At 39.1% G+C, this 21,683-nt stretch overlaps 4 non-coding genes across 4 annotated transcripts; all 4 read right to left on the bottom strand.

Annotated features, from left to right (window-relative positions):
• Positions 1 to 13,276: 13,276 nt before the first annotated feature.
• Positions 13,277 to 13,357, bottom strand: LOC126057371 (small nucleolar RNA SNORD115). The gene has a single exon (XR_007512466.1). It is a non-coding gene; the product is annotated as a small nucleolar RNA SNORD115 (small nucleolar RNA).
• A 1,399-nt stretch (positions 13,358 to 14,756) lies between these two features.
• Positions 14,757 to 14,837, bottom strand: LOC126057369 (small nucleolar RNA SNORD115). The gene has a single exon (XR_007512464.1). It is a non-coding gene; the product is annotated as a small nucleolar RNA SNORD115 (small nucleolar RNA).
• Positions 14,838 to 19,500: 4,663 nt separating this feature from the next.
• LOC126057367 (small nucleolar RNA SNORD115) lies at positions 19,501 to 19,581 on the bottom strand. The gene has a single exon (XR_007512463.1). It is a non-coding gene; the product is annotated as a small nucleolar RNA SNORD115 (small nucleolar RNA).
• Positions 19,582 to 21,200: 1,619 nt separating this feature from the next.
• LOC126057372 (small nucleolar RNA SNORD115) lies at positions 21,201 to 21,279 on the bottom strand. Its single transcript, XR_007512467.1, has one exon. It is a non-coding gene; the product is annotated as a small nucleolar RNA SNORD115 (small nucleolar RNA).
• Between the last annotated feature and the right edge of the window lie 404 nt (positions 21,280 to 21,683).

Raw genomic sequence — 21,683 nt, 5'->3', positions numbered from 1 at the left:
TAAGACTCAAGGCTCTCCAATGGATGAAGGAAAACACAGGCAAAAATAAAGAAAATCATCACCAAATTCATGGAAAAGACAGACATAATAACAGAAGAATTTAAGAAAATAATACAGGGGAAAATGTCAAAATAAACATACAACTAGAAAGAGAGTGCCATGGAAGTGTTTAGGAGAAAATTTGAAACAAAGGAAGACAGGATCAGCAAAAATGAATACAAATCATCATATAACACTTTGAGGAAACCTTAGAGAAACGAACATAGAAAAATGAAGAAACCCTGAGAACGATGGGGGATACAATCAAAAGCAAAAATTTGAGCGTGATCACAGTTCCAGAACAAGGAGAAAATCGAAAACACGGACAGGACCATTTGAAGATTTGCTGTCACAAAACTTCCCTTATATCATGAAAGATGAAAAGCTAACCACCCAGGAAGCTCAATGAATCCACTATCGGATAGGCCCAAAAGGCAAATCACAGACATATCATAATCACACTTCCTGGGACAAAGAAAAAATCCTGACAGCAGCTAGAGAAAAACTAAAGGTCACATACAGAGGGGAAACAATAAGACAAAGCTCCGATTTTTGGCAGAAACAACGCAGGCAAGAAGACAATGGGATGACACATATAAAACATTGAAAGATAAAAACTGCCATCCAAGAATAATATACTCTACAAAACTCCCACTGAAATATGATGGCAAAATTAGGACATTTTCAGATAAACAGAAATTAAGGGAATATGTAAAAACCAAACCAAACTTACAAGAATCATTAAAGGGAGTCCATCAGTTAGAGAACAAACAATGTCAGACAACAGCCTGAATCTAGGACACAAGACTGCATTAGCCCGATACCAACCTAAGAAATGAATTCTCGAGGCTAAAACAAAACAGAAAGAAAATTACAACAGGGAACTAGGGATGTCAATCTGTAAATGAAAACCATATCAGAATACTGAAAGAGGGTATAGACCTTTAAAATAGAGAGGAAATCAAGAAAATTCAAAAAATAAAAGACTGGTTCAAATTTAGGAAGATGGGGTAAATTTCAAGGTAACAACAAAAAAGTTAACAAATCCACTCATCAAAATAAAGAAGAAAAACAGAAAGCCTCAGTAAACACAGAAATGAAAAAAATTTAAAAACAACCTACAAACAAAAGGAATTCAGCACAGAAGAGTAAGAAGAAAGAAAATATTAGCACCACAAAAAAAAAAGAAAGAAAAAATGAGCTACAAAATGAAAGCAATAAACACACACTTATCAATATCCACACTGAACATAAATGGCTTAAATACACCCAAAAACAGAGAGTGACAGAAAGGATAAAAAAACAGAACCCATCAATATTCTGTTTACAAGAGACACACCTTGACACAAAGACATAGGTATATTAAAACCAAAGGATGTAAAAAAATATATCAAGCAAACAGCTACCAGTGACAATACTAATCTCAGATAAAATAGACCTTAAAACAAAATCCACCATGAAAGACAAAGAAGGCTATTACATAATGATTAATGGAACAATCCACAATGATGACATAACCATCATAAATACCCACCCAATGACAGGATTCCAAAATACATAAAACAAACTCTAATAGGACTGAAAAGAAAAATTGACCGTCCCATAATAATTGTAGTAGACTTCAACACACCACTCTCAGTAAAGGACAGAATATCTAGAAAGAAACTCAACAAAGATACATAAGATCTAAAGGCCACAATCAACTTGACCTCATAGGCATATATAGAACACTCCATCCAACCACTGCAAAGTATACATTCTTTTCCAACACACATGGAGCATTTTCCAGAATAGACCACAACTTAGGCCACAAAGCAACCCTCAACAAAATCCAAAACGCCGAGATAATACAAAGTATCTTCTCTGATCACTACACCATAAGAGTACAAAGTAATACCAGGAAAAAAAAAATCAAATACATGGAAACTGAATAAAACCCTGCTTGAAAGCCACTGAGTAATAAAAGAAATCAAAGGTGGAATAAAAAATTGCTAGAAACAAACAAGAATTAAAACACATCATACCAAAATCTTTGGGACACAACAAAGCATTGCTCCTAGGTCAATTTATAGCAATAGATGCACACATCAAAAAGAAGAAAAGGACAAAATCAAAACATTAGCTACACAACTTGAACAAATAGCAAGACAGCAGCAAAACAAGCCCACAGCCACCAGAAGAAAGGAAATAATAAAGATCAGAGATGAAATAGGGAATAGAAAAACAATAGGAAGATTCAACAAAACCAAAAGCTGGTTCTTTGAAAGGATCAACAAAATTGACAAACCATTGACTAAACTGACAAAAGAAAAATACAAGAAGACCCAAATAACCCAAATAAGAAATGAAATGGGGGACATTACAACAGACACAACTGAAATAAAAAGGATCATAACACAGTACTATGAAAAACTATACTCAAATAAATGTAATCCACCACATAGATAAAACAAAAGAATGACATGATCATCTCAACCGACACAAAAAAGACATCTGACAAATCCAACACCATTCCTGATAAAAACTCTCAATAAAAAGAAATAAAAGGGGGAGGCGGAGCCAAGATGGCGGACTAGGCAGACGCTACCTCGGATCCCTCTTACAACAAAGACACGGAAAAACAAGTGAATCGATCACATACATAACAATCTACGAACCCTGAACAACAAACACAGATTTACAGACGGAGAACGAACTAATATGGGGAAGCAGCGATTGTTTCCAGAGCCTGGAGCCAGCGTACCAGTCAGGTACGGCACAAGCACAGAGACCTGCTCCACCCCCCTGAACTAACCCCGGGAGGGGGACCAGCCGGTTCCACGGGTGGCGTGGGACGCAGCCGTTAGGAGAAGTCCCCGGGAGGCAGTGACTGATCTTGGAGCAGAAAGAGCAGCATCCGAGCCGGGGAACCGTCCCGCAGAGATTTGGACTGCACGCAGGTACGCCATAAACACGGAGAGTTGCTCCACCCCCTGAACTAACCCCGGGAAGGTGACCAGCCGGGTCGCGCGGGCGGCGTGGGACGCAGCCGGTAGGAGAAGTCCCCGGGAGGCAGCGACTGGTATTGGAGCGGGGAGAACAGCGTTCCAGCCGGGACACTCGGTCACGGCACAAGCACGGGGAGCTATTCCACCCATCTGAACTAACCCCGGGAGGGGGCCCACCTGGTTCACGGGGGCGGCACGGCCACGCGGCTGGAGGGACGAGAAGTCCCTGGGAGGCAGCGACTGATTTTGGAGTCGAGAGTGCACCGTCCCAGTAGGGAAGCCTTGACGCTGGGCGTGGGGCTGGAAGCGGAGGATCTGACCGTGACTCCAGCGGGCCAGACTCCCTGGGGGCAATCTCCACACAGCCAGCACACATAGGCGACGCGCCCGCGGGAATCTCAGATATAATAGTCATTCCAAGCAAGACAAGCAACTCTGGCTATATTCTGAGGTGCTACTCTCCTATCTCTCTGTTCCCTCCCCCACCCTCCCCAGGCGGCTTCATTAACATCTGAATAGCCTGAGCCAGAGGGAGAACTCTGATAGGGATCTGACTGCTGTTTTTTTTAGCGGATTTTCTGGAAAAACTAGTTTCCCAGCGATGGCTCGTAGACAACAATCCATATCAAACCACTTAAAGAAGCAGACCGTGACAGCTTCTCCAACCCCCCAAACAAAAGAATCAAAATCTTTCCCAAATGAAGATACAATTTTGGAATTATCAGATACAGAATATAAAAAACTAATTTACAGAATGCTTAATGATATCACAAATGAAATTAGGATATCTGCAGAAAAAGCCAAGGAACACACTGATAAAACTGTTGAAGAACTCAAAAAGATTATTCAAGAACATACTGGAAAAATTAATAAGTTGCAAGAATCCATAGAGAGACAACATGTAGAAATCCAAAAGATTAACAATAAAATAACAGAATTAGACAACACACTAGGAAGTCAGAGGAGCAGACTCGAGCAATTAGAATGCAGACTGGGACATCTGGAGGACCAGGGAATCAACACCAACATAGCTGAAAAAAAATCAGATAAAAGAATTTAAAAAAATGAAGAAAACCTAAGAATTATGTGGGACTCTATCAAGAAGGATAACCTGCGGGTGATTGGAGTCCCAGAACAGGGAGGGGGGACAGAAAACACAGAGAAAATAGTGGAAGAACTTCTGACAGAAAACTTCCCTGACATCATGAAAGACGAAAGGATAGCTATCCAAGATGCTCATCGAACCCCATTTAAGATTGATCCAAAAAGAAAAACACCAAGACATATTATCATCAAACTCACCAAAACCAAAGATAAACAGAAAATTTTAAAAGCAGCCAGGGAGAAAAGAAAGGTTTCCTTCAAGGGAGAATCAGTAAGAATATGTTCTGACTACTCAGCAGAAACCATGCAGGCAAGAAGGGAATGGGACGACATATACAGAACACTGAAGGAGAAAAACTGCCAACCAAGGATCATATATCCAGCAAAACTCTCTCTGAAATATGAAGGCGAAATTAAGATATTTACAGACAAACACAAGTTTAGAGAATTTGCAAAAACCAAACCAAAGCTACAAGAAATACTAAAGGATATTGTTTGGTCAGAGAACCAATAATATCAGATATCAGCACAACACAAGGTCACAAAACAGAATGTCCTGATATCAACTCAAATAGGGAAATCACAAAAACAAACAAATTAAGATTAATTAAAAAAAAAAATACACATGACAGGGAATCATGGAAGTCAATAGGTAAAAGATCACAATAATCAAAAAGAGGGACTAAATACAGGAGGCATTGAACTGCCATATGGAGAGTGATACAAGGCGATATAGAACAATACAAGTTAGGTTTTTACTTAGAAAAATAGGGGTATATAATGAGGTAACCACAAAAAGGTATAACAACTCTATAACTCAAGACAAAAACCAAGAAAAACGTAACGACTCAACTAACATAAAGTCAAACACTATGAAAGTGAGGATCTCACAATTTACTAAGAAAAACGCCTCAGCACAAAAAAGTATGTGGAAAAATGAAATTGTCAACAACACACATAAAAAGGCATCAAAATGACAGCACTAAAAACTTATTTATCTATAATTACCCTGAATGTAAATGGACTAAATGCACCAATAAAGAGACAGAGAGTCACAGACTGGATAAAGAAACACGATCCATCTATATGCTGCCTACAAGAGACACACCTTAGACTTAGAGACACAAACAAACTAAAACTCAAAGGATGGAAAAAAGTATATCAAGCAAACAATAAGCAAAAAAGAAGAGGAGTAGCAATATTAATTTCTGACAAAATAGACTTTAGACTTAAATCCACCACAAAGGATAAAGAAGGACACTATATAATGATAAAAGGGACAATTGATCAGGAAGACATAACCATATTAAATATTTATGCACCCAATGACAGGGCTGCAAGATATATAAATCAAATTTTAACAGAACTGAAAAGTGAGATAGATACCTCCACAATTATAGTAGGAGACTTCAACACACCACTTTCGGAGAAGGACAGGACATCCAGTAAGAAGCTCAACAGAGACACGGAAGATCTAATTACAACAATCAACCAACTTGACCTCATTGACTTATACAGAACTCTCCACCCAACTGCTGCAAAATATACTTTTTTTTCTAGTGCACATGGAACATTCTCTAGAATAGACCACATATTAGGTCATAAAACAAACCTTTGCAGAGTCCAAAACATCGAAATATTACAAAGCATCTTCTCAGACCACAAGGCAATAAAACTAGAGATCAATAACAGAAAAACGAGGGAAAAGAAATCAAATACTTGGAAAATGAACAATACCCTCCTGAAAAAAGACTGGGTTATAGAAGACATCAAGGAGGGAATAAGGAAATTCATAGAATGCAACGAGAATGAAAATACTTCCTATCAAAACCTCTGGGACACAGCAAAAGCAGTGCTCAGAGGTCAAATTATATCAATAAATGCACACATACAAAAAGAAGAAAGAGCCAAAATCAGAGAACTGTCCCTACAACTTGAACAAATAGAAAGTGAGCAACAAAAGAATCCATCAGGCACCAGAAGAAAACAAATAATAAAAATTAGAGCTGAACTAAATGAATTAGAGAACAGAAAAACAATCGAAAGAATTAACAAAGCCAGAAGCTGGTTCTTTGAAAAAATTAACAAAATTGATAAACCATTGGCTAGACTGACTAAAGAAATACAGGAAAGGAAACAAATAACCCAAATAAGAAATGAGAAGGACCACATTACAACAGAACCAAACGAAATTAAAAGAATCATTTCAGATTATTATGAAAAATTGTACTCTAACAAATTTGAAAACCTAGAAGAAATGGATGAATTCCTGGAAAAACACTACCTACCTAAACTAACACATTCAGAAGTAGAACAACTAAATAGACCCATAACAAAAAAAGAGATTGAAACGGTAATCAAAAAACTCCCAACAAAAAAAAGTCCTGGCCCGGACGGCTTCACTGCAGAGTTCTACCAAATTTTCAGAGAAGAGTTAACACCACTACTACTAAAGGTATTCCAAAGCATAGAAAATGACGGAATACTACCCAACTCATTCTATGAAGCCACCATCTCCCTGATACCAAAACCAGGTAAAGACATTACAAAAAAAGAAAATTATAGACCTATATCCCTCATGAACATAGATGCAAAAATCCTCAACAAAATTCTAGCCAATAGAATCCAACGACACATCAAAAAAATAATTCACCCTGATCAAGTGGGATTTATACCAGGTATGCAAGGCTGGTTTAATATCAGAAAAACCATTAATGTAATCCATCACATAAATAAAACAAAAGACAAAAACCACATGATCTTATCAATTGATGCAGAAAAGGCATTTGACAAAGTCCAACACCCATTCATGATAAAAACTCTTACCAAAATAGGAATTGAAGGAAAATTCCTCAACATAATAAAGGGCATCTATGCAAAGCCAACAGCCAATATCACTCTAAATGGAGAGAACCTGAAAGCATTTCCCTTGAGAACGGGAACCAGACAAGGATGCCCTTTATCACCGCTCTTATTCAACATCGTGTTGGAAGTCTTAGCCAGGGCAATCAGGCTAGACAAAGAAATAAAAGGTATCCGGATTGGCAAGGAAGAAGTAAAGTTATCACTATTTGCAGATGACATGATTATATACACAGAAAACCCTAAGGAATCCTCCAGAAAACTACTGAAACTAATAGAAGAGTTTGGCAGAGTCTCAGGTTATAAAATAAACATACAAAAATCACTTGGATTCCTCTACATCAACAAAAAGAACACCGAAGAGGAAATAACCAAATCAATACCATTCACAGTAGCCCCCAAGAAGATAAGATACTTAGGAATAAATCTTACCAAGGATGTAAAAGACCTATACAAAGAAAACTGCAAAGCTCTACTACAAGAAATTCAAAAGGACATACTTAAGTGGAAAAACATACCTTGCTCATGGATAGGAAGACTTAACATAGTAAAAATGTCTATTCTACCAAAAGCCATCTATACATTTAACGCACTTCCGATCCAAATTCCAATGTCATATTTTAAGGGGATAGAGAAACAAATCACCAATTTCATATGGAAGGGAAAGAAGCCCCGGATAAGCAAAGCACTACTGAAAAAGAAGAAGAAAGTGGGAGGCCTCACCTTACCTGACTTCAGAACCTATTATACAGCCACAGTAGTCAAAACAGCCTGGTATTGGTACAACAACAGACACATAGACCAATGGAACAGAATTGAGAACCCAGACATAGATCCATCCACGTATGAGCAGCTGATATTTGACAAAGGACCAGTGTCAATTAACTGGGGAAAAGATAGCCTTTTTAACAAATGGTGCTGGCATAACTGGATATCCATTTGCAAAAAAATGAAACAGGACCCATACCTCACACCATGCACAAAAACTAACTCCAATTGGATCAAAGACCTAAACATAAAGACTAAAACGATAAAGATCATGGAAGAAAAAATTGGGACAACCCTAGGAGCCCTAATACAAGGTATAAACAGAATACAAAACATTACCAAAAATGATGAAGAGAAACCCGATAACTGGGAGCTCCTAAAAATCAAACACCTATGCTCATCTAAAGACTTCTCCAAAAGAGTAAAAAGACGACCTACAGATTGGGAAAGAATTTTCAGCTATGACATCTCCGACCAGCGCCTGATCTCTAAAATCAACATGATTCTGTCAAAACTCAACCACAAAAAGACAAACAACCCAATCAAGAAGTGGGCAAAGGATATGAACACACATTTCTCTAAAGAAGATATTCAGGCAGCCAACAGATACATGAGAAAATGCTCTCGATCATTAGCCATTAGAGAAATGCAAATTAAAACTACGATGAGATTCCATCTCACACCAGCAAGGCTGGCATTAATCCAAAAAACACAAAATAATAAATGTTGGAGAGGCTGCAGAGAGATTGGAACTCTCATACACTGCTGGTGGGAATGTAAAATGGTACAACCACTTTGGAAATCTATCTGGCGTTATCTTAAACAGTTAGAAATAGAACTACCATACAACCCAGAAATCCCACTCCTCGGAATATACCCTAGAGATACAAGAGCCTTCATACAAACAGATATATGCACACCCATGTTTATTGCAGCTCTGTTTACAATAGCAAAAAGTTGGAAGCAACCAAGGTGTCCATCAACGGATGAATGGGTAAATAAATTGTGGTATATTCACACAATGGAATACTACGCATCGATAAAGAACAGTGACGAATCTCTGAAACATTTCATAACATGGAGGAACCTGGAAGGCATTATGCTGAGCGAAATGAGTCAGAGGCAAAAGGACAAATATTGTATAAGACCACTATTATAAGATCTTGAGAAATAGTAAACCTGAGAAGAACACATACTTTTGTGGTTACGACGGGGGGAGGGAGGGAGGGTGGGAGAGGGTTTTTTATTGATTAATCAGTAGATAAGAACTGCTTTAGGTGAAGGGAAAGACAACACTCAATACATGGAAGGTCAGCTCAATTGGACTGGACCAAAAGCAAAGAAGTTTCCGGGATAAAATGAATGCTTCAAAGCTCAGCGGAGCAAGCGCGGGGGTCTGGGGAACATGGTTTGCGGGGACTTCTAAGTCAATTGGCAAAATAATTCTACTATGAAATCATTCTGCATCCCACTTTGAAATGTGGCGTCTGGGGTCTTAAATGCTAACAAGCAGCCATCTAAGATGCAGCAATTGGTCTCAACCCACCTGGAGCAAAGGAAAATGAAGAACACCAAGCCCACATGACAACTAAGAGCCCAAGAGACAGAAAGGGCCACATGAACCAGAGACCTACATCATCCTGAGACCAGAAGAACTAGTTGGTGCCCGGCCACAATCGATGACTGCCCTGACAGGGAGCTCAGCAGAGGACCCCTGAGGGAGCAGGAGAGCAGTGGGATGCAGACCCCAAATTCTCATAAGAAGACCAAACTTAATGGTCTGACTGAGACTGGAGGAATCCCGGTGGCCATGCTCCCCAGACCTTCTGTTGACACAGGACAGGAACCATCCCTGAAGAAAACTCATCAGACATGAAAGGGACTGGTCAGCGGGTGGGAGAGAGATGCTGATGAAGAGTGAGCTAATTATAGCAGGTGGACACTTGAGATTGTGTTGGCAACTCTTGTCTGGAGGGGGGATGGGAGGATAGAGAGAGAGGGAAGCCGGCAAAATTGTCAAGAAAGGAGAGACTGAAAGGGCTGACTCAAGACGGGGAGAGTAAGTGGGAGTAGGGAGTGAGATGTATGTAAACTTATATGTGACAGACTGATTGGATTTGTAAACGTTCACTTGAAGCTTAATAAAAGTTATTATAAAAAAAAAAAAAAAGAAATAAAAGGGAAGTTCCTCAACATAATCAAGGGCATCTATACAAAACTAACAGCCAACATCATTCTTAATGGAGAGAGGCTGAAAACATTTCCCTTGAGAGCAGAAACAAGACAAGGATGCCCTTTATCACCACTCCTATTTAACATTGTCCTGGAAGTCCTAGCTACAGCAATAAGGCAGGAAGAAAAAGAAATAAAGGACATCCAGATTGGTAAGGAAGAAGTAAAACTCTCCCTATTTGCGGATGATATGATACTATACGTGGAGAATGCTAAAGACTCCACAAGAAACCTACTGAAACTGATAGATTCAGCAGAGCAGCAGGATACAAGATAAACATACAAAAATCAGTTGGATTCCTATACACGAATAAAGAGAATGATGAAAATGAAATCAGGAAAACGATACCATTTATAAAAGCCCCTAAAAAAAACCCAAAATACTTAGGAATAAATCTAACCAGGGATATAAAAGTCCTATACAAAGAAATGTACAAAACGCTGCTGTAAGAAACCAAAAGAGACCTACATAAATGGAAAAATATGCCATGCTCATGAATAGGTAGACTCAACATTGTGAAAACATCAGTTTTACCTAAAGCAATCTGCATATATAATGCAATTTCGTTCCAAATACCAATAGCATTCTTTAAAGAGATCAAAAAACCAATCATTAACTTTATATAGAAAGGAAACAGGCCCTGGATAAGTAAAGCACTACTGAAGAAGAATAAAGTAGGAGGACTCTCACTACCCAAACTAAGAACAAACTATACAGCTATAGTAGTCAAAACAGCCTGGTACAGGTACAATGACAGAGCAGAATTGAGGACCCAGATGTAAATCCATCCACCTACAGTTGCCTAATCTTCCACAAAGGCCCAAAGTCCATCAAATGGGGAAAAGGCAGTGTTTTAAACAAATGGTGCTGGCAAAAGTGCATGTCCATCTGTAAAAAAAAAAATGAAACAGGACTCATACCTCACACCATACACAAAAACTAATTGAAAATGGATCAAAGACCTAAATATAAAACTCAAAACTATAAAGATCATAGAAGAAAAAATAGGGTCAACGATAGAGGCCCTAATACATGACATTAACAGGATACAAACCATAAATAAAAATACACAAGTGCCAGAACATAAGCTAGACAACTGGGATCTTCTAAAAATTAAACACTTACACTCTTCAAAAGACTTCACCAAAGGGGTAAAAAGAGATCCTACACACTGGGGAAAAAAAATTGACTATGAGAAATCCGGCAAAGGTCTAATCTCTAAAATCTATAGGAAAATCCAACACCTCTACAACGAAGAGAAAAATAATCCAATTTAAAAAAATAGGCAAAGGAAATGAACAGACACTTCACTGAAGAAGACATTCAGGCAGCTAACAGACAATGAGGAAATGTTCGTGATCACTAGCCATTAGAGAAATACAAATCAAAACCACAATGAGGTACCCTCTCACCTTGACTTTACTGGCAAAAATCAAAAAAATAAGAAAATAACAAATGTTGGATAGGCTGAGGGGAGATTTGAACTCTTATGCAATGCTGGTGGAAATGCAAAATAGTACATTTTGGAAAACTATATGGAACTTCCTTAAAAACCTAGACATAGAAATACCATATGGTCCAGCAATCCCACTCCTAGGAATATATCCTAGAGAAATAAGAGCTGTCACACAAATAGACATAGGCACACACATGTTCATTGCAGCATTATCCACAATAGAAAAAAAAAAGAAACAACTTAAATGCCTTCTGAAAATCAAACACTTACACTCATCAAAAGACTTCACCAAAGGAGTAAAAAGAGATCCTACATACTGGGAAAAAATTTTTGGCTATGACAAATCTGACAAAGGTCTAATATCTAAAATCTGAAGGAAAACCCAACACCTCTACAACAAACAGAAAAATAATACAATTAAAAAAAATAGGCAAAGGAAATGAACAGACACTTCACCAAAGAAGACATTCAGGCAGCTAACAGACACATAAACAAACTATGGTACAGACACACAATGGAATATTGCACAACGATAAAGAACAATGATGAATCTAGGAAACATCTCACGACGTGGATGAGTATGGAGGGCACTCTGCTGAATGAAATAAGTCAATCACAAAACAACAAATACTGTATGAGACCATTATAATAAAAACTCATGAAAAGGTTCACACACAAAAAGAAATCATCTTGGACTGTTACGAGGGAGAGGAGGTGTGGGGAGGGAAAAACACTAACTAGGCAATAGATAAGTGGTAACTTTGGTGAAGGGTAAGACAGTACACAATACTGGGGAAGCCAGCACAACTTGACCAAGGCAAGGCCATGAAAGCTCCATAGACACATCCAAACACCCTGAGGTACCGAATTACTAGGCTGAGGACTGTGGGGACCATGGTCTTGGGGAACATCTAGCTCAATTGGCATGACATAGTTTATAAAGAAAATGTTCTATATCCTACTTTAGTGAGTAGAGTGTGGGGTCTTAAAAGCTTGCAAGTGGCCATCTAAGATACTCCACTGGCGTCTTCCTCTGGAGCGAGAGAGAATGAAGAAAACCAAAGACACATGGAAAGATTAGTCCAAAGGTCTAATGGATCACAAGTACCACTATCTCCATCAGACTGAGTCCAACACAACTAGATGGTACCTGGCTACCACCACAGACTGCTCTGACAGGGTAACAATAGAGGGTTCCAGACAGAGCTAGAGAATAATGTAGAACAAAATTCTACCTTGCAAAAAAAGAGAAAAAAAAAGACAAGACTTACTGGTCTGATAGAGGCTGGAGAAACCCCGAGAGTATGGTCCCCAGACTCCCTATTATTTCAATACTTTAGTCACTCCTGAGGTTCACCCTTCAACCAAAGATTAGACAGGCCCATAAAACAAAACAAGACTAAATGAGCACAGAAGCCCAGGAGCAAGGACAAGAAGGTAGGAGGGTATAGGAAGGTTGATAATGGGAACCCAAAGTTGAGAAGTGGAGATTGTTGACATGTCACAGAGGTGCAACCAGTGTCACAAAACAATATATGTATTAATTGTTTAATGAGAAACCAGTTTTCTCTGTAAACTTTTATCTAAAATACAACAAAAAATATTAAAACAAACAAACAAACTGAATCACTCACCTTGAGTCCTTGGAATAGTGAATTTCTGGGAAGCAGTTCTCTCTAAATCACTCAAAAAGAGGAAAAGAGCCAAGGAATGAGCCTGACAACCATCAGTCAGGTGTTTTTGATCACTTGTTGGAGGTGAAAGGAATCAAAATGGGGGTCCATTTTAAAGATGAAAAATAAAGTTGGGCAACAGGAGTTTCTCTTTGGGCCTCAGGGTAATCCTATTGAGCATGGTTTTTATGTCACGATCTCTCTTCAAGACAAGTTTAGGTGTCATCATTTACTCAAGCCATTTTACCCCACAGGTGTAAATTCCTTGAGGCCTCAAGATGCTTACCACAGATGTCTTCCTTCCAGCCCACAATCACACTGGATGGCAGTGTTCACACATCATATTCCAGTTTCCTGAGGGGATGTATTCACCCCCATGAAAGCAGGACAAGGAAGACCGTCCTCACAAACTCTTTTGAAAGGACAAAGCAGTAAGACAGAGTTCAAAGAAGAGAAGTTCATTTTATTATGGCTATGGCTTTTAGCAGATATTCCCAAACCCCATGCCTATTGATCCCATTCCAACTCATACCCACCCTATGGGACAGAGTAGAACAGCCTCAGGGTTTCCAAGAAGCTCCTGGTGGATTCGAACTGCCGACATTTTATTTGGCAGCTGTAACTCTTAACCATTATACCACCAGGGTTTCTGATATCAAAAAAATCAGAAAACCCACAGGCAATCATTAGGAAGATTGCTGACTTGTTTATCAACCATCAGAGGATCTCCTGGGACACACAGAGCAGGAGTCTTATGGAACCTCTACAGGATACCAATGAGCTGTTCAAGAACAATGATCTTTCCACATGTGGAAGGCAGCAGTTACGACTGCATTTGCTGTCTAGAGCATCAGCTAATCATGACTTCCTTTGGCATGACCCTGAAACCAGTCATGACCCTTGTGCCCCCCTTAACAACTGGCATCGACTCTGACTTTAAAAGATTTTCTATGCAGGTATCTGCGCAGCTACCTTTTCTTGAAAGCTACAGCCAGGTATCAGACTACTGAATCGTTCATCCAATTCCAAGATTCATGGGAAAAGTGACCTGCAGATCCTAAGAGTACAGCCTCAACTGACACGGGCTTTCAATTATGGCAAGCCTCCCCAGTGTCTCCAGTAGAGATCCTAGCCATTCCCATGCCGTAAATATTTGAGAAAAGCACATTTGTCTAGCTGTACATTTCTCCCAATTTAATAGGACATACCGGACTGGGAAACAGACTATCAAATATTACTCAAGCGGAAATTCTTCCAGGTTACTGTGCTTCCTAACTATCCACCCGTGCATATCACTGCCACTTAGTCAATCAGTCAAGGTCAAGCAAAAACCAGGGAACACATCTCAGCTTTTTCACAAACCCTGATTGCCTTTTAGGCTGCATTTTTCACTTGTCTAAGTGTCAGAAGGAACCAGGTAAAACCGCTGTAAATCACTTGCCTTCTGTCCTTTGAATGGTGAATTTCTTGGAAGCAGGCCTTCCTAAATCACACAAAAAGAGAAAAAGAGCCAAGGAATGAGCCTGACAAAAATCAGTCAGGCGTTTTTGATCACTTGGTGCAGGCAAAAGGAATCAAAATGGGGGTCTACTTTGAAGAAAATAAATAAGTTTGGGCAAAAAGAGTTTCCTTGTGGGCCTCAGAATAATCCTATTGAGGAAGATTTTTATGTCATCATCTCTCTTCAGGACAAATTTTGGTGTCATCATTGATCTGAGCCATTTTACTCCCCAGGTATAAGTTCCCTTAGACCTCAAGAAGCTTGTCACAGATGTCTTCCTTCCAGTCCAGTGACACACTTGCTCAGCGTTCACATATCCTCTTTTGGTTTCCTTCAGGGTTGGAAGGAACACGATGAAAGCAGGACAACAGGAATCGTCTTCAGAAACCCTTTTTAAAGGACAAAACTGTAAGCCAGGTCAAAGAAAATGAGTTCATTTCCTTATGGCTATGGTTTTAGCAGATATTCCCAAAGTTATCACTGAAGCCATCACCCCCACAAAAAATTCACTAGGTAGGCTGCTGACCATTACCAGAAAGCAAGAAACATGCAAAACAAGGATCAGGCCTACAGGTCTCTGGACATAAAACAAACTCCCAGGAAGTTCCAGGAAAGAAGAGGCTTTTTGATCGATTATCCCTTTGGATGATATTTAAGAAAGTCAAATCAATATCAATATCCTCAGACATTTTCCAGTGAATGCAAACTCTCAACAAATGACACTCAAGGATCACAGAAAACTGGGGACCTACAATGCACCTGTCAGGACACACAGACATGTATTCTTTCCAAGAATTGTGGCAACATCTCTTCTAGAAAATGCTATAGTCCTATTATGATTTGATGTCACTCTTGACCCACCCAGGGATCCAGTACCCCTCATTTACAACAGAATGAATCCATCTCCTCCTGTTCTTCATGCAGAGGATCCCTTGGCGTATCATATCTCTACAAGATTCCGATGAACAGTTAAGAATAATGATCTTTCTTCATGTGGAAGGCAGTAGCAATGCCTTCATTCCATATGTAGAGGAGCAGCCAATCATCACTTCCTGTGGCCTGAACTCTTTAATGTGAAACAAAACCTCCCGTTTAACAATAGGCATCATCCCTCACGTTAGCTTTTTACACAGAAATCTATGCAACCACCTTTTCATTAAACGTAGAGTCAGTTATCCCTTTCTTCTCTTTGAACAGCTACTTCTTGGCCTGTGTACAGCTTCTTCATGAGCACAATTACGTGTTCTGGAATACCTCTTTTTTGCAACGTTATCCATACTTTGTTATGATCCACACTGTTGAATGCCTTTGCACAGTCAATAAAATACAGGTAAACATCTTTCTAGTATTCTCTGTTTTCAGCCATGATCCAGCTAACGTCAACAACAATATCCCTTGTTCCATGTCCTCTTCTGAATCCAGCTTGAATTTCTCAACGTTCCCTGCCAATATGCTGCTGTAACTGTTTTTGAATGATCTTCACCAAAATTTTACTTGTGTTTGATAATTTCCACATTCGGTTGGATCACTTTTCTTTGGAATATGCACAAATATGGATTTCTTCTTAGGTAGCTGTCTTCCAACTTTCTTGGCATTGACAAGTGAGCACCTTGAGTACTACCTTCATTTGTTGAAACATTTCAGTTGGTATTCCGACAATTCCTACAGTCTTGTTTTTCACCAATGCCTTCAGTGTAGCTTGGACCTCTTTCTTCAGTACCATCAGTTCCTGATCATATGCTGCCTCCTGAAAAGAATGAAAGTTGACCAATTCGTTTTGGTACAGTGACTCTATAATTCCTTCCATCTTCTTTTGATACTTCCAGTGTTATTTCATATTTTCCCTGTAGAATCCTTCAAAATTGCAGCTAGAGACTTGAATAGTTTCTTCAGTTCTTTCAGCTTGAGAAATGCTGAAGGTGTTCTTCTCTTTTGGTTTTCTGCCTATCTCCAGGTCTTCACACATGTCATTATAATACTTTACTCTGTCTTCTCACACCACCCTTTGAAATCTTCTGTTCAGCCCTTTATTTCATTATTTCTTCCATTTGCTTTAGGTACTCGATGTTCAAGATCAAGTTTCAGCATCTCTTATGGCACCCATTTTGGTCTTTTTTTTCCTTCCTGACTTTTTACTGACATCTTGCTTTCTTCATGTATGATGTCCTTGAAGTCATTTCACAACTCATCTGGTCTTCAGTCATTAGTGTTCAACAAGTCAAATCTTTTCTTGAGATGGTCTCTAAATTCAGGTGGGATATACTCAAGTTATGCTTTGGTTCTCATGGACTTGTTCTAATTTTCACCAACTTGAACTTACATATGAGTAACTGATGTCTGTTCTGCAGCCAGCCCTGGCCTTGTTCTGACTGATGATATAAAACATATCTCTTTTACTGATATCTCTTTCTACAGATGTAGTTGATTTGATTCCTGTGTGTTCTTTCTGGTGAGGTCCACGTTTATAGTCACCATTTATGTTGGGAAAAAAGGCATTTGCAATGATGAAGTCGTTGGTCCTGCAAAATTCTACCATGTGATCTCCAGTGTCATTTCTATCACCAAGGCTATATTTTCCAACTACCAACCCTTCTTCTTTGTTTCCGACTTTTACATTCCAATCGCCAGTAAGCATCAATGTGTCTTGATTGTATGTTTGATCAATTTCAAACTGTAGAAGTTGGTAAAAATATTCAATTTCTTCATTGACCTTAATGGCTGGTGTGTAAATCTGAATAAAAGTGGTTTTAACTGGACTTCCTTGTAGGCCTATGTATATTATCCTATCACTGACAGCTTTGAACCTCAGGATAGACCTTGAAATATTCTTTTTGATGGCTAATGCAATGCCATTCCTCTTCAATTTGCTCATTCCCAGCATAGCACATCATATGATTGTTTGATTCAAAATGGCCAGTACCAGCCAAATTCAGTTCAAATGTTTATGCATTCCATTTCATTTTGATGATTTCCAATTTTCCTATATTCACACTTTGTACATTCCACGTTACAATTATTAATGAATATCTGCAGCTGTTTCTTCTAATTTTGAGTCATGCCACCTCAGCAAATGAAGACACTGAAAGCTTTACTCAATCCATGTCATTAAGATCAGCTATACTTTGAGGTGGCAGCTCTTCCCCAGTTGTGTTTTGAGTCCCATCCAACCTGAATGGCTCATCTTCCAGCACTATATCATACAATGTTCTACTGCTATTCATAAGGTTTTCACTGGCTACCTGTTTTCAGACTCTCGTGTCCTTCTTCCTAGCCTGTCTTTGTCTGGAAGCTCAGCTGAAACCTGTATACCATGGCTGACGCTCTGGTTTTTGAATACCAGTGGCATAGCTTCCAGCATCACAGCAACACTCAAGCTCCCACAATACAACAAACTGTCAGATGCATGGAGGTGGGGGGAACTGACCTTAGAAATATTTTTTAAAGGACAAAGCAGTCAGAGATCAAAGGAAGGAAATTAATTTCCTTATGTGTATGGTTTTAGCAGATATTAACAAAAGGATTGATAAAATGAGTACCCACACAAGCAATCTGTTAGGTAGGCTGCTGACGATTGACACAAAGCAAGAAACATGAACAATAAGGACAGGGCCTAGAGATTTCTGGACATAAACTCACAGGAGTTCTTATACAAGAAGAGGCTTCTCCATTGATTATCCCTGGCTGACGTATTGAAGAAAGTCATATCTGTATCCACAGGTATTGTCCAGTGCATGGAAACTCTCAGGAAATGACACCTTGGGGTCACAGAAAACTGGAGATCTACAAATCAGCTGTCAGGCACTCAGAAATATATTCCTTTTCAAGAATTGTGGTTACACCTCTTCTACGAAGTACCATAGCCTTACTACTGTTTGATGTCACTTTTGACCCACATGGAGACCCAATCAACATCTCACCAAAACAATCGCAGTGGAAACAACCCATCTCCTCCTGTTTTTCAATCATCAGTGGATCCCTTGGAATATACAGAACCTGACTCTTATCTCTACAGAATTCCAATGAATTGTCCCCCCAAAATTATCTTTCTACATATGGAATGCAGCAGTCATGTGTTCATTCCCTGTGAAGAAGAGCAGCCCATCATGGCTTCCTGTGACCTGAAGTCCTGAAACTAGCCATCTTCAAGGCTTCCCCTTAACAATTTCCACCATTCTTCGAATTAGCTTTTCTAAACAAAAATCTGCACAGCCACCTTCTCTTTAAAGGTAGAATCAGGCATCAGACTACACAATAGTTCATACAGTTCCAAGATTCATGGAAAAATTGCACTAAAGAGCCAAATATTCCAGCCTCAACTGACAGGCATTCAATTATGGCAAGGTAACCAGTGTTGCCAGTGTAGCTCATAGCTATTTGCATCCCATAAATGTTTTAGAAAAACACATTTGTCTAGTTTTGCACTTTTCCCAATTCGATATGCCATATCGGACAGGGATCCAGGGTATCAATAGTTACTCAAGTTGAAATTGTTTCAAGTTCCTGTGAATTCTAAATATTCACCAGTGAATATCATCCCCTCTTATTCAATCAGTGAAGGTCAAGAAAAAAATAGAGGACTCATCTCATAAGATTATCAAAACCCAACTACCTTTGGGTTGAATCTTCTTCACTTGTCCATGTGTCAGATGGGACCAGTTATAACGACATAGAATCACTCACCTTGAATACCTGGAATGGTGAAATTCTTAGAAGCACATCTTTCCAAATCACACAAAAAGAGGAAAAGAGCCAAAGAAGGAGCCTGACCAACATCAGTCAGTTAGGTATTTTCGATCACTTGAGGGAGGTGAAAAGAATCAAAATGGACACTCACTTTAAAGAACATAAATAAGGTTGGGCAAAAGGAATTTTCCTCTAAGCCTCAGCATAATGCTACTGAGCATGTTTTTTATGTCATCATCTTTCCTCCAGACAAGTTTAGGTGTTATTGTTGACCCAAACTATGTCACTCCCAGGTATAAACCCCTTAAACCTTAAGATGCTTACCATAGTTTTCTTCCTTGCAGCCCAATGACACGCTGCATCAGAGTGTTCATATATACTCTTCTGGCTTCCTGGGGGGTTGGAATAACCACAATGAAAGCAGAAAAACTGTAATCATCCTCAAAAACCCTTTTTAAAGGATAAAGCAGTAAGACAGAGATCAGAGAAGAACGGTTCACTTCTTTATGGCCATGGTTTTGGCAGACATTCCCGAAAGAATGGATAAAATCAGTACCCCCATAAGCAACCCATTAGGTATGCTGCTGACCATTAATAAAAAGCAAGAAACATGTAAGATAAGAACAAGGTCTAGAATTACTTGGAAAAATAATAAACACTCAATAAGTTCCATGCTAGAAGATGCTTTTCAATTGATGAGACCCTGCTGATATATTAAAGAAAGCCATATTTGTATCCACAGTCTTTGTCCAGTGCACGGAACCTGAGGAAATTACACCTGGGGATCACAGAAAACTAAGGATCTATGATCTGTTGTTAGGACACTCAAAAATGTATTCTTTTCAAGAATTGTGGCAGCATCTCTTCTAGAGTGTCCTATTACTGTTTGAAGTCACTCTTGACTTACTAAGGGCCCCGATCCAGTGCGAGCCAAAATAATCTCAACAAAAAGAACCTATCTCCTCCTGTTTTTCAACCATCAGAGGATCCCTTTGGATACACAGAGTAGGGCTCTTATCACATCTCCACAGAATTTCAATGAGCTGTCAAGAGAAATCATCTTTTTGCAAGTGGAGGCAGCAGTAAGACTTTAATTCCCTGTGTAGAGGATCAGCCACTCATGACTTTCTGTAGCCTGAACCCCTGAAACTAGTCATGTCCAATGTTTCACCTTAACAACTGGCATTGTCTTTCACATTACCTCTTCTACACAGAAGTCTGTGAAGACACCTTTTTTTTAAAGTAGAGTCAGATAACAGAATAATCAAGAGTTCACCCAATTCAAAGATTTATGGGAAAATCCATTGGAGAACATAAGGTTCCACCCTCAACTGACACAACGGTTGAATCATGGGAAGTTTACCAGTGTAGCTGTTATACCTCCTAGCCATTCATATCCCATAAATATTTTAGAAAACACATTTGTCTAATTTTGTGTTTCTCCCAATTCACTAGGACATATTGCACTGACTGGACCCAAGTGTATCAAAAAGTACTAAAGTCAAAATTGCTTCAAGTTCCCATGAATCCTAAATATTTGCCCATGAATATCACCACCACTTAATTATTCAAGGTCAAGAAAAAAAAAAGGGGACACGTCTCATCTGATTCTCAAAACCCAACTGCCTTTGGGAGCCATTTTCACTTGTCCAAATGTCAGATTTGACTAGTTATAATGACATAGAATCACTCACCTTGAATCCTTGGGAGAGTGAGTTTTTTGGAAGCAGGTCTTTCTACATCATGTAAAAAAAAGGAAAAGAGCCAAAGAATAAGCCCGACAATCATAAGTCAGTTAGGTATTTTCAATTATTTGATGGAGGTGAAAAGAATTAAAATAGAGATCCATTTTGAAAAAGATAAAAAAAGGTTGGCCAAAAGGAGTTTCTCTCACAGGGCTTAGCATAATACTATTGAGCATGATTTTTATGTCAATCTCTCTTCAAGACAAGCTTAGGTGTCATCATAGACCTGAGCCATGTCTCCAGGTTTAAACCCCCTTAAACTTCAAGGTGCTTACCACGATATTTTCCTTCCAACCCAGTGTCACAGTGGATCACAGGGCTCACATATTCTCTTCAGGTTCCCTGGGGTTGGAATGACTACAGTGAAAACAGGACAACAGGGAGTATGGTCAAAAACCCTTTTTAAAGGACAAAGCAGTAATAGAAATGTCAAAGAAGAGAATACCATTTTCTTATGGCTATGGCTTTAGCAGATATTCCCAAAGGTATCTATAAAACCCCCACAAGAAATCTGTTAGGTAGGCTGCTGAACATTGACAGAAAGCAAAAAACATGCAAGATTAAGGCAAGACCTAGAGGTCTCTGGACATAGAACTCTCAGAAGGGCCTACGCATAGAAGAGGTTTTTCAAA

This window comes from Elephas maximus, chromosome 13, assembly GCF_024166365.1.
Source record: "Elephas maximus indicus isolate mEleMax1 chromosome 13, mEleMax1 primary haplotype, whole genome shotgun sequence".
NCBI classification, from domain to species: domain Eukaryota; kingdom Metazoa; phylum Chordata; class Mammalia; order Proboscidea; family Elephantidae; genus Elephas; species Elephas maximus.
This window is presented reverse-complemented; position numbering and strand designations above follow the sequence as displayed.